Here is a 12,269-nt window from a genome sequence, read left to right as displayed (position 1 = left end):
ATAAATAAATAAATAATAAAAACAAAAAAATATTTTATTTTTTGGATTGTCACACAATAAATTTAAGTGGAACATAGACAATGAGAAGAACCTTTTCAGGAATTGGAAAACCTGATGTTCTAACTGGTCATTAACCAATCTCTAATCCCGATGCTAAGACTCAGGTGTCCCTGCCGTTCTATCCACCACAAAGAAGGGTTTTAATAATCAAAGAAAGAGCCAGGAGAATCAAATAAAGCAATAGAAGGTATCATTCAGGTGGTCTAAGCAAGACAATGATACTTTTCTTAGTCTAGATACTACATGTTGGGGATGAAATTGCAGCTTTGAGTAACTAGTAAAGCACTTGGAAAAAATTCTATATTTTACACTTTATTTTTTAAAGATTTAATTGGGGGCTGAAGAGATGGCTTAGGGGTTAAGAGCACTGACTGCTCTTCCAGAGGTCCTGAGTTCAATTCCCAGCAACCACATGGTGGCTCACAACCATCTGTAATGAGATCTGGTGCCCTCTTCTGGTCTGCAGCATATATGTAGGGAAAATGCTGTATACATAATTAATAAATAAATCTTTAAAAAAAAGTTTTAAAAAACAAGATTTAGTTATCTACATGCATATGCCTGTGCCTGTGTGTACATATGCATACAAGTGTGGTGCCTTCTGTCTATGTGTGTGTACCTGTGTGTGTGTTTGTGTATGTGTGTGCACATATCTCTGGTGCCTTCTGTCTGTGTGTATGTACCTTTGTGTGTGTTTGTGTATGTGTGTGCACGTATGTCTGGTGCCTTCTGTCTATGTGTATGTGTGTGTATGTTTGTGTGTGTGCGCATGTATCTCTGATGCCCTCTGTCTGTGTGTATGTATCTGTGTGTGTGTTTGTGTGTGTGCATGTATGTCTGGTGCCTTCTGTCTATGTGTGTGTGTGTTTGTGTGTGCGCATGTATCTCTGGTGCCCTCTGTCTGTGTGTATGTACCTGTGTGTGTGTTTGTGTATGTGTGTGCACGTATGTCTGGTGCCTTCTGTCTATGTGTATGTGTGTGTGTGTGTTTGTGTGTGCACATGTATCTCTGGTGCCCTCTGTCTGTGTGTATGTATCTGTGTGTGTGTTTGTGTATGTGTGTGCATGTATGTCTGGTGCCCTCTATGCATGAGGATATTAAGTCCCCTGTCCCATACATCTGTATCTTGGCTTTTAATCATTCAAGGATGACTAATGAAGCCATTGGTAGGTGTGAAATCTTATAACAAACCTTGAATAAAAAGTTATTGATTTAGGTTTACAAACTCAGTCTACCAAAAAAGACTATCGATTTGTGGGATGTCACTGGAAAATTGCCGGATATTGTACTCAAAAGATCTTAGTGGCTCTGTCACAAGTGTGTAGGTTGTCAGAATTGGTTACTGGCAACTATTAGATGCAAATTTACTGTGTCTACCCCACAGCAAAAACAGAGCATTGGTCTCTTCATGTCCTGACTGAGATTCCAGGACCTTGGGCATTGCCACTCTTCCTGATCAACATGGGAAGTTGTATTTTTAAAAAGTCTACTACAAAAATTAGTTGGTTGAATGCAAAGGGGAACCAGTTGGTGAACTGGAAATCTGTATTTGTTAACATAAATTATTGATCACTCCCTGTGTGAATGAACTGTCAATCTCTCGGGAAACGTTAGAATAAATACGACCACACTATTTGGAAATACCCAGTTAGATCTCGAGAAAGAGCTGAGCTCTGAGTCAAAGCTAGTAATTTCCCTGTCAAAATTCCCTTCATGGGACCCCGTTCCTTGTCAGAAAAGCGGCAAGCCCTGGCAGCATTCATTCTTCCCCTAATGGTTCACTGAGTTCTATTGAGGAAATCAAGGAGGGCGTCAGGCGTTTTCTTTACGAGAAGGCACTTAAAGATCCGGGGACATTTCTTCCCACTTGTATAAGCTGCAGGTAGTGGCTTTAGAACAAGAGAAGAAAAATACTTGTCTTGTACAACAAAGTAGACCAGTGAGAAGGGAGCCTGTCAGAGCTATGCGGGGGAACTTCCGGAGCTCAGGCTGTAATGTAACAAAAGCTAAAATGGTTCTTTCTCTCCCTCTTGATAGCTCATTGGAATGTTTATTTAACTTTCTTTTATAATGATAATCAAGATAAGCGCTGTGGTCACACTTTGCAGAGCAGAGACTGGAACTATAAAATGCACCTTTTCTGCATGGTTCCTGGACAGGAATGGGGTCCTTTTCCTATTTAAGGCCACTCTTGTACCCTCTGACCCCTGCCGCCTATTGCTTAAGGCTTTGTTCCTGTGTTTATATGCTGATACCATTTAATAGTGATAGTTGTATACCCAGGGCAAGAGCTCGTGTTCATGTTCACTTATGGCTAAAAAACAAGTTTGCTTTCTTTTTTATTTCTATTACCCCAACTCAAGTGATACTTGAAGGAGGGGCTAAGATGCCTGCCTATCTTCTAAGGTCTGTCTCCCACAGGGCAGAGTCCATGGATCCTGAGGGAAAATGACAAATGTCATTTATATGTATTCTGATTTATAATATAGTCTTTCTCTCTATATACATACATCTAATATAGACATAGTTATATAACTATTATATATAATATACACACATGATGCATGTATATATGATATATACAATATGGCACATCTAAGCATACAAAATATGAAAATGTTAAGTTACTTGTAACAGCCCTGGTGGGAGGTAAGATATTCTGAAGAGAAATCCACAGATCATTTCCTCACCCCTGCGATGCCGTGGTTCTGGACTGGCAGTGCCATGAATTACTGTTGCCAAGCCCCATGCAGTGACCAGGTAGGAAAATGAAGGTAACTCGCACTAGGATCCATACGAAATGGCACCAGATTGTCACATTATATGCTAACCATATTCACTATTTAAAGGATTTCACAGAAATGTATTTCACACTGGTTGGTTCATACAGTCATCTGGGGTAAGAAGGACAAGCACAGACTGGCACTTCAATGGTTAAGAGCTTCATTCCTCCTCCAGAAGATCTGCGTGGTTCCTAGTAACCACACTGATCGGCTCACAACCAAGTGTAACTAGTTCCAGGGGCTCTGATATCCTCCTGGATTTGCACAGAATGCTTGCCCCGTAAATACCTGACTCTTGGAGCATTGAGCTGTCCAGTCCACTGCTGTCTACTCTGCCAGCCTAGGATTCCTCGCTTTCCTCTTTGTTCACGGCCACTCTTTCCCCTTTGTCCATGGCCACTCTTTCCCCCTTGTCCATGGCCACTCTCTCCCCTTTGTCCATGGCCACTCTCTCCCCTTTGTCCATGGCCACTCTCTCCCCTTTGTCCACGGCCACTCTCTCCCCTTTGTCCACGGCCACTCTCTCCCCTTTGTCCACGGCCACTCTCTCCCCTTTGTCCACGGCCACTCTCTCCCCTTTGTCCACGGCCACTCTCTCCCCTTTGTCCACGGCCACTCTCTCCCCTTTGTCCACGGCCACTCTCTCCCCTTTGTCCACGGCCACTCTCTCCCCTTTGTCCACGGCCACTCTCTCCCCTTTGTCCACGGCCACTCTCTCCCCTTTGTCCACGGCCACTCTTTCCCCTTTGTCCACGTCCACTCTTTCCCCTTTGTCCACGGCCACTCTCTCCCCTTTGTCCATGGCCACTCTCTCCCCTTTGTCCACGGCCACTCTCTCCCCTTTGTCCATGGCCACTCTCTCCCCTTTGTCCACGTCCACTCTTTCCCCTTTGTCCACATCCACTCTTTCCCCTTTGTCCATGGCCACTCTCTCCCCTTTGTCCACGGCCACTCTTTCCCCTTTGTCCATGGCCACTCTCTCCCCTTTGTCCATGCCACTCTCTCCCCTTTGTCCACGTCCACTCTTTCCCCTTTGTCCACGTCCACTCTTTACCCTTTGTCCATGGCCACTCTTTACCCTTTGTTTGCACGCATACTTTATTATCCACTGCCCAAACACCTTCATACACTTCTGCATTTCCAGGCACTTCTTTCTTGATTTCTTCTTAGGAAATACCACAAAAGATGTAAAACTTCCTTTCTGGAGTTATGTTCAAGAACTGTTAAGGTCAACACCTAGACACTGGCAACCCTAACAAGCTAGGCTCAGATAGCCCCTCATTTAGTAAGTTAAAAAGAAGTAGGAGCAGAAATCAGAGAAAAAGGATTCAGCCAGGCCACACTTGGAAGAAATCAGAGAGGCTCAGGAACTCCCTCTAGTCTACCTGTGGGGTCCTGACATGAAGTTTGCATCTTAACAGAGGGCAGGAGGTGTGCAAGGCTAGGGAGTCCTAGTCAGGGTGGGTCCTGCCCATCACTCACTCATCACTAACTCAGCTCAGTCTTTCCTGCAGGGTGATTGACAAGCTGTCAGCACCGTGTGGAATTCCTTTCTGGGAGGCAAGCTTTTCTCTGGCTGGGCCAACACTCCTGTCTTTTCTTTTCCTTCTCCCAGTGTAAGATTCCCGCTGATATTCCAATTTCTTGGGGACCATTATGTTTTCTTGTTTGGACAGTTTTTAGACATGAAGTAAACTGGATGGGAATTTTCAGCTTCCCTGAAAGAATTTAATAGTGTTTGCATATGGCAAATGTACAACCCCAACTCTGGCATTGCAGGAAAACAGTTATGTTTCTATAACCTAACCATTCTACACACACACACCTCAGCCCAGGTCTAGGGTCTGAACCTAGAGCCCCCAGCATATTAAGCATGGGCTAGACCACTAAACTATATCCTGGCTTCTTTCCACTGTTAACTTTGAGATAGGGCGCCTCTAAGTTGCTCAGGCTAGACCTGAAGTCATTCTGTGGCCCACACAGTCCTTCTGCCTCCACTCCTGAAGACTTGGGATTATAGATGTTTACTACGCTATAGTATAGCTGTATAGCTCAGCTCATCTGTATCTTTGATTCCAACTCAGGCACTGACATGAGAACATGTGCACCCCTGGGCCATTCTCCATATTTGGAAAGACCATGCTTCTGCTGAATGGGCTCATACCTTTCAGGGATACAACTAAGACTGAATAGATCAAAGAAAAAAATAACAAGCTAGATCTCTGATCTAGAACCTGCAGCAACACGCTCAAGGAACCATCTCTTTGTCTCCAACAACCGGGAAGCTGGGCTGTCGGAAGACTGTGGGAAGTCAGGCCGCTATCGCTGGTGATAACCCAGGAAGAAAACAGTAACTTCTGTAACACTTGGCTGCCGATTAATAACCAACAGCTCTCCTAATGTTTATCGCCACTTCCAGCTTATCAGGAACCACAGAGGGCCCATGGTGGCCCCAGACAAACACACAGGCCCATGCTTCTGGCTTGCCTGCTCCCAAGGCGGGCCACAGCGGGTTTTCTGTGGCACCTCTCTGCTGCCTGCTTAGAGCCTGCTGAAAATTCACTCTAGGCGGCATGATGTGGAGGATTAGTGGGCACAGAGTCATGTGGTACAGAGCATACATGTACACATGCTTATTGAGTTAAAAAGGTAAAGTTCCTTGCATGGCAGTGCTCAGAGGTCAAGAAGAGCTACTAGAAAGACAAGCCTTAACAACATGAGCTTTCTGTTTCAGGGACACCTATGCTGCTGCAGTGACTCCAAAGTATCCAGTTCCAGCTAAAGGTTCCAAATCCTCACCTGGAGAGGAAATGGGTGCACTGGAGTGGACCGCTAAGGTTCTGATTCCATTTGCGAAGCCTGTGATAATACCACAGCGGCCACCTTCAGCTACTACAGCCACAATGGCTGATTTAATGGTTTCTCTGGAGAGAAGCTAGAACAGAAAATGGAGGGCTGGCTCAGGCTCTGCCACACACCCCGAGGCACTCAGTATCTCCATAGGTGTTTCCCTCAGGACAAGTTGCTCACCAGAGCAGCTGAGGCATCTTCCGAGGAAAGAAGAATCAGGCATACCCAACCCGGGGCTGGCTACATAGGGGGAAAGGAGCTGTTCACTTGGCCAGTGCACACCTTGATTCTTATTCCAAGTGTTGATACCAGAAAGGAAGAAGAAAGGTTCTATGTTTTGTACAGTTTGTTGGAGAAGAATCTCAGAATACCACAGGGAAGGAAACACTGAGAGCATCATCAGGCTATCATAAAAATTGTAACCATTGCTAGCTGGGAAAATAGAAGACATGAGGGGATTGATCCGGGAAAACAAGACAGAATCCAAGGAAGATATATCTAAAATTTCCAAGCTATTCCCATCTTTATGAGAAAGTCTTGGCTCTAACTGCAGCTACACAGCTCTGAGCACTCACACCGCTTGCACAGCCTGGGGACACAGGGCAGAGTGTCATTGTTTGTACGTGTTTGGGAACGAAGGGCTCTAGGGTGGGGTAAAGATCCAACCCAGTAAGGCATTCACCTGCGCACTCAGAGAAACAGAACTCTTTATTAGTTCCTAACTGACCCTAGCTAGTACTGAAGAGAGTCTGGCCTTGGCCAGATCTTCCACAGTTTATACAAGGGGAGACTCTTACATATGCTTTTGCATAGAGACAGTCTTTAGGTCCCCACCCCAAAGTTAGCTTTCTGCACAATTAAGCGAATTCAAAGATACAGGAGCTGTGGTCTCGGTTATCCTAAGTAAATAACTTGCTCTCAAAGCAACTGACAAAGGGTCGCTTCTGATAGTGAACAGGCTAGAGAGCCAACATAAGTAAACATGACCTAATTAAGTCAGAAGAGTGTAACTGTAATTCTTTATCCTTCCGTATTATCCAGGCAAAACTGTCGGTAAGCTGAGGTCAGATGGGAGCAGAAGCTCTGGGTGCAGTTGCACAGTTGGTGACGTGCGGATAACATCGCAGACTACGCCCTGAAAGTGACAGAAGGAATCTGGAGGATTTTCACTTCGAAGACCACGTGAAGAGATAATGTTTGACCAGCTTAAAGCAGTATGTAGGGGAAATGTGTGTATAAACATTAGATGGTAAACCTTTGTGATTTTTGTATCTCAGTTAAAAATTGAAACAATTAGGGCTGGAGAATGGGCTCAGTACATCAAGTGTGAGGACCCGAGCTCAGATCCAGCATCCACGGAAAAAGCCAGGCACAGAGCTATGCACCTGTAAACTCAGGGCTGGGGGAGAGGGAAGCAGGCTCCCCTGGAGTCTGTAGGTCAGTTAGTCCAATGGGATCAGCCAGTTCCAGGTTCAGTGAGAGACCCTCTCTAAATACAGTGGTGGACAGTGATTAGGAACATACCTGACGTCCGCCTCCAGCCTTCACGTAAGCATGCACACACGTGTACTAACACACAGACATGCTACACATGTAAATATGTAAATATATACAACACACACACACAGCTAAATAATTACAGTGGCCTTTCTAGCACTTTAAATGAAAATATATTTTAGATTCATGATACTTTTAGTTAACTTTTAAAAAAATATTTATTATAAAAATATTATGTGTATGAGTGTTCTACCTGCATGCATGTGTTTGAACCATGTGTGTGCAGTGCCATCATAAGCCAGAGACCACACCAGATCCCCTGGAACTGGAGTTACAGACCATTGTGAGCTGCTGTGTGGATGCAGAGAAATGAACCTGGGCCCTCTGAAGAGCAGCCGGTGCTCTTAACCACTGAGCCACCTCGCCAGCCATGTTACTTTTCCAATAGTGCAAGGATAACGAACATCATAACTTCAGCCAGAGAGGAGCAAAGACACCTAAAGGCAAGGGAAGACGCCATCTCTGAGAGATAGGCAACGCCCATGAGAAAACCTAGTGGTGGATGAAGTGGCTGGACATAGAAGACAAAATTTTAATTGAAATAGTCCCTGTTCTGTGGTGTATGCACTCTCTCTGCTACCCCACACTTCCCAGATACGTTTCTATCAGTGGGACTCTTGGGAATCGGAGTAGGGTCTGTCATGCAAGGGGGGAGAAAAGCAACAGAGAGAGGAAGACTCCCAAGGAAGCAGAATTCAAAGGGAAATGACACCTCCAGAATCCTCAGAAATGTGGGGAAAATTCTTCTGGGAGTGTAGAAAGTGGGGTCTGGCCTATGCAGGGTGCGTTTTGGAGGAAGACTACATCCAAGCTTACTCTGCTGCTGAAGCTTTCCGTGTGTCTAGTGTCCTGTCAGATGAGGGACGCCGTCTCAGTTTCCCTTCCTGCGGCTGCGATAAGCTCTGACAAAAGCAGCTTGCAGGCAAAGGGTCTGCTGCTCCCAGCTCTGGGCTATGCTCCATCAGAGCAGGGAGTTCACAGCAGTAGAAACGCGAATGAGTCGATCATACGGCATCCATGACCAGGAGCAGAGAGAGGTGCATGCGTGCGTATGTGCGTGTGCAGGCTCTGCTAGACCCTTAAATGGTCTAGCGTTTCTTGCCTAGCGAAAGGAAGCCACCCATAACCAAGTCTGCAAACATCAGTCAAGGTCATCAAGACAGTGTCTCCCAGGCATGTCCGGGGGCCTGTTCTCCCTGGTGACTCTACCTTCTGCCAAGTTGACAATTATCAGTAACACCATAGCTCTGTACGATGGCAGAAATAAATTATTTTAAATTGCTTCTAAGACTTTCTGAAAACAAGGCATCTGATGGACACACAGTGACTTTGTCACTGTTAATCTGAGGTAAGCTTCGCCTTGCTGCTCCTTGTGTGTCAGCACAAATAGCAATGCAGCAAAAGGGCAGATGACGGATCACTGCTTCTGTGAAAGCAGTCTTCACCCTGGTAGTTGTGGATCTTACTTCACATCGGAAGGTAGTGTCTCAAGAGCTTCTTCACCTAGTTCAGGGCAAATTCTGTGGCTGTCGTTTGTTGAGACGAGATCTCCAGCAATCCAGGCTGGCCTTAAGCTCCCTCTGTAGCTCAGGATGACCCTGAGCTTCTGGTCTTCCTGCCTCCACCTCCAGCCTGTTGGGATCACAGGCGTGCACCCCTCTGTCAGTTTAGATCATACTAGGGATCCAATTCAAGGCTCCTGGGCATGCTCAGTAAGTCCCCCATCAACTGAGCTAGTCCTCAGCTTCACCAAGGTGAATTTAACAGTACTTTACTTGTGTGTTTAGAGCCCTTCAGGTGTTCTCAAACCCAAAGGAAATGCTGATTGTATGGGTAAGCATAGAGGTCCTTACCTTTACCGTGTAAATGCACTAAAATAAGACAGGAAAGAGGTTTTTTTTTACATGCTAGGTTGGGCTAGTGATTAGATGAGATCATGGCCAACCTAACTTGCTTAGGCTAAAGATAACAGTCTGGCTTCTGTTTAATGTGGCTGGTATCCTCTTGCTCTAAATAACCTGCCTCAGAATTTTAGGCATTTCTGATTTGTAGTTCCCAAACCAGAAACTAAAACCCAAGTTATCAACAGAACCAGAATTCCTGCTTTTCTTACCTACGTCCCAATTATCTGGTTCAGGATATACTTTGACATCGGGACAAATTGAAGGCAGTTCTTTTGAACATTATACAATGTTACCATCCTACTGCAGCTCTGTCCTGCTAGCCACGCCCTCAGCTAGAAGCCTGATTCCCCCAAGGAAGATGACCTCTTCCTTTTAACACAGCCTAGAATGTTCTGCAGCTTTGAAGAAACAGTGTTATTGGCGGCGGTTCTTTTTCACCGGACAAGAACTGTTACTTCCTTTGCTTCCTCTTCACCCACATCTCCTCAGAGACCCTCCCAAAGCGCGATGCTTCCTAGACAGGACACCCCTGCAAAGGCTAATTGGGGTTGGAAGCGCTGAGGTGGTTTTCAGGTTCATTTCCAGAGAAAAGAAGCTAATTACTGGAAAACACACACTTCCTACTGGTTTGTCTTCTTGCCCTAACTCAGTAATAGCTTTCAAGGGAAGGAATTGTGAGAAAATGCCAGTGGATACATAAGAGTATCCTTCCGGGGGTGGAGGGCTGGAGAGATGGCTCAATGGTTAAGAGCAATGGCCGCTCGTTCAGAGGACCCAGGTTCAATTCCCAGCATACACATGGCAGCTCACAGCTGTCTGTAGCTCCAGTTTCAGGACACCCTCACCTAGACATACATGCAGGTAAAATACCAATGCACATAAAATAAAGTATATTTAAAAAAGAGTACCCTTCCCAAATACAGAGGGTTGCAACTATACCTTCCTAGTGTGTCCCAGTGAACAGATGATGGGATTTTCTAACAGCCCTTGCTGTGACTTAGAGTCTTTGTTAATTCTGCCTGTTCCTGTTGTCTGGCTTTGCTGGAAACATCTTTTCCAGGTCTTGCTGACTGTGGGTCACTCATCCAGGCCTGCATTGGGGAGGCAATCATGGAAGCCCACACAGGCACAGGACAGTGGGAGGGAGAGAAGGGTGACTGATTTCTGCTCTGTAAGGTGGAGACAGGCTGCTGCGAGGACGGGTGGGGGCAGCGTGAGCACAGCACTCAGAACAACGCTGGCAGCTGGCAGCCTGTGAGGGTTGTTAGTGCTGCTACCCTCACTCCGGGGAACCACATACACATTGAGATATCCAATCTGTGAAGAGAGACTGACCCAGGATATCTCCCTGGGAGAGATGGTGTATAACTACAGTGCATAAACAGGGCTGTGCAGACACCGGGGAGGCGGCAGTCATGGAGTGACCCAAGGCTGAGTGCTGAACTGTGTGTGGAAGGGTAAGAAGGCACTAACAGCTGCGATCATGGGGTATGTCGTGAAGAGATGAACTTCATTTAGAGGCTGTGTGTCCTTGAAAGAAATAAGGAAGGGCAGTAACATGAGCGTGTATGAGTTTAGAAAGTTGATTAGTTATAGAGAGTAGAAAGAGTGGGTCAGACAGCAGGCAGCGACTATAAAGGGGAACGTGGTTATCTCAGAGCGGAGGGGCAAGAATGTGTAGTATGGGAACAAGGAAGGGAGGTCTCAGCACTCCTCCACAGCGGGGTACACAGGTGAGTAGCCCAGGGGAGAAAGGCTGCTTTCTAGCTGAGGAACTTGGATTCAAAGAAAAACAGAAGTTGGGGTGTGGCCAAGTTGGCAAAGGCTTGACCCCCAATACCACATAAACCTGCTGTGGTGCTAAGCCATGGGCTCTCATGGCTACACTCAGGAGGCAGAGGCAGGAGGATCACTGTGAGTTCAAAGCCAGCCTGGTCTGCATGGTGAGATATAGATCAGTCAGGGCTACAGACCAGAGAGAGAGAGAGAGAGAGAGAGAGAGAGAGAGAGAGAGAGAGAGAGAGAAAGAGGGAGGGAGGGAGGGAGGGAGAGAGGGAGAGAGATCTAAATCTCATCTCCTGGGTTTTTGTATGGCTCAAACAAGAAATACTAGATTCATTCTGGAAATTCACACCTTGTCTTATTTTGGTTTTTACTCATCCAAAGGACCAAAAAGCAAATTCGGCAGTTCTAGATGACTATAGAGTGCATGAATTAGTCTGCCCTGGAAACCCAAGCTAAGTTTATCACACACAACATGAGCCAAGCACACATGAAGACCACATGAAAAATAAGAACCAGTATTGTCAATCTACAACAAAGAAAGTCAAACTAACTACCGACAACAACATCCTGTACAAGGAAAAACTTTCATTATTTCTGTGCATTTTTTGTCCCATAAAAGATAAAGACTTTTTTTTTTATGGTTTTCATTCTAGTACTAAATACTGATAGAGACCTCTCCTCTGCAGGGGGATTAGTAACTGTTAAATATGATCCAAGATGAATCATTTTAAAAATAATCATTTTATAGAAGGTTTTTCATAGGAAGTTTTCAATATTATAACACTTGAAATGATATTTTCTAGAAGATATTACCCAATATTTTAAGATTGGAAAAAAAGCCTTTTACTTTGTATGTTTCATGGAGATAGGACAAGAAACATCAAAGGCAGATGTGAGACAATGAAGCTATTTTTGCTGAGAGGTAATAATTTACTTAATATATTTTGTTGTAAATTTGCTTACTAATAAATGTAGTAAGGTTTGAAATATACCTATTTAAAAATGGAAGTGGTGTGAGTGAGAGGCCTGGCAAGATGGTTCAGTGGTAAAGGCCTCCTGTTGCCTCAGAAGGTTGGCTCGCACCCTGAGTTCAATCCCTGGTACCTTGTAAAGGTGGAAGAAGAGAGTCAACTCTACATGCCCCCTGCCGCACGGGCACGGTAGACACAGACATGAATATAGTAAAATGGCCTTTAAAAGAGGCTAGTTATCTTCAGCTTCAGCGAAGTATACCAGTCGTGCTGATGATCAGTTTTTATTATCAGTTCGGTACAAGCTGAAGTCATCTGGGAAGAGGGGATCTTGGGTGAGGAGCTGCCTGGATCAGGT

The 12,269-nt window shown here is 45.3% G+C and overlaps 1 protein-coding gene across 1 annotated transcript in view; it reads right to left on the bottom strand.

Moving 5' to 3' along the window:
• The window catches only part of Far2 (fatty acyl-CoA reductase 2), a 115,707-nt gene that overhangs the window by 38,070 nt on the left and 65,368 nt on the right, over positions 1-12,269 (bottom strand). The gene's annotated exons all lie outside the window — the stretch shown is intronic.

Source organism: Microtus oregoni, unplaced genomic scaffold, assembly GCF_018167655.1.
Source record: "Microtus oregoni isolate MIOR12 unplaced genomic scaffold, Mior012 000002F_ref0000024, whole genome shotgun sequence".
NCBI classification, from domain to species: domain Eukaryota; kingdom Metazoa; phylum Chordata; class Mammalia; order Rodentia; family Cricetidae; genus Microtus; species Microtus oregoni.
Note: the sequence above shows the minus strand (reverse complement) of the source record. Positions and strands in the feature narration are given on the sequence as shown.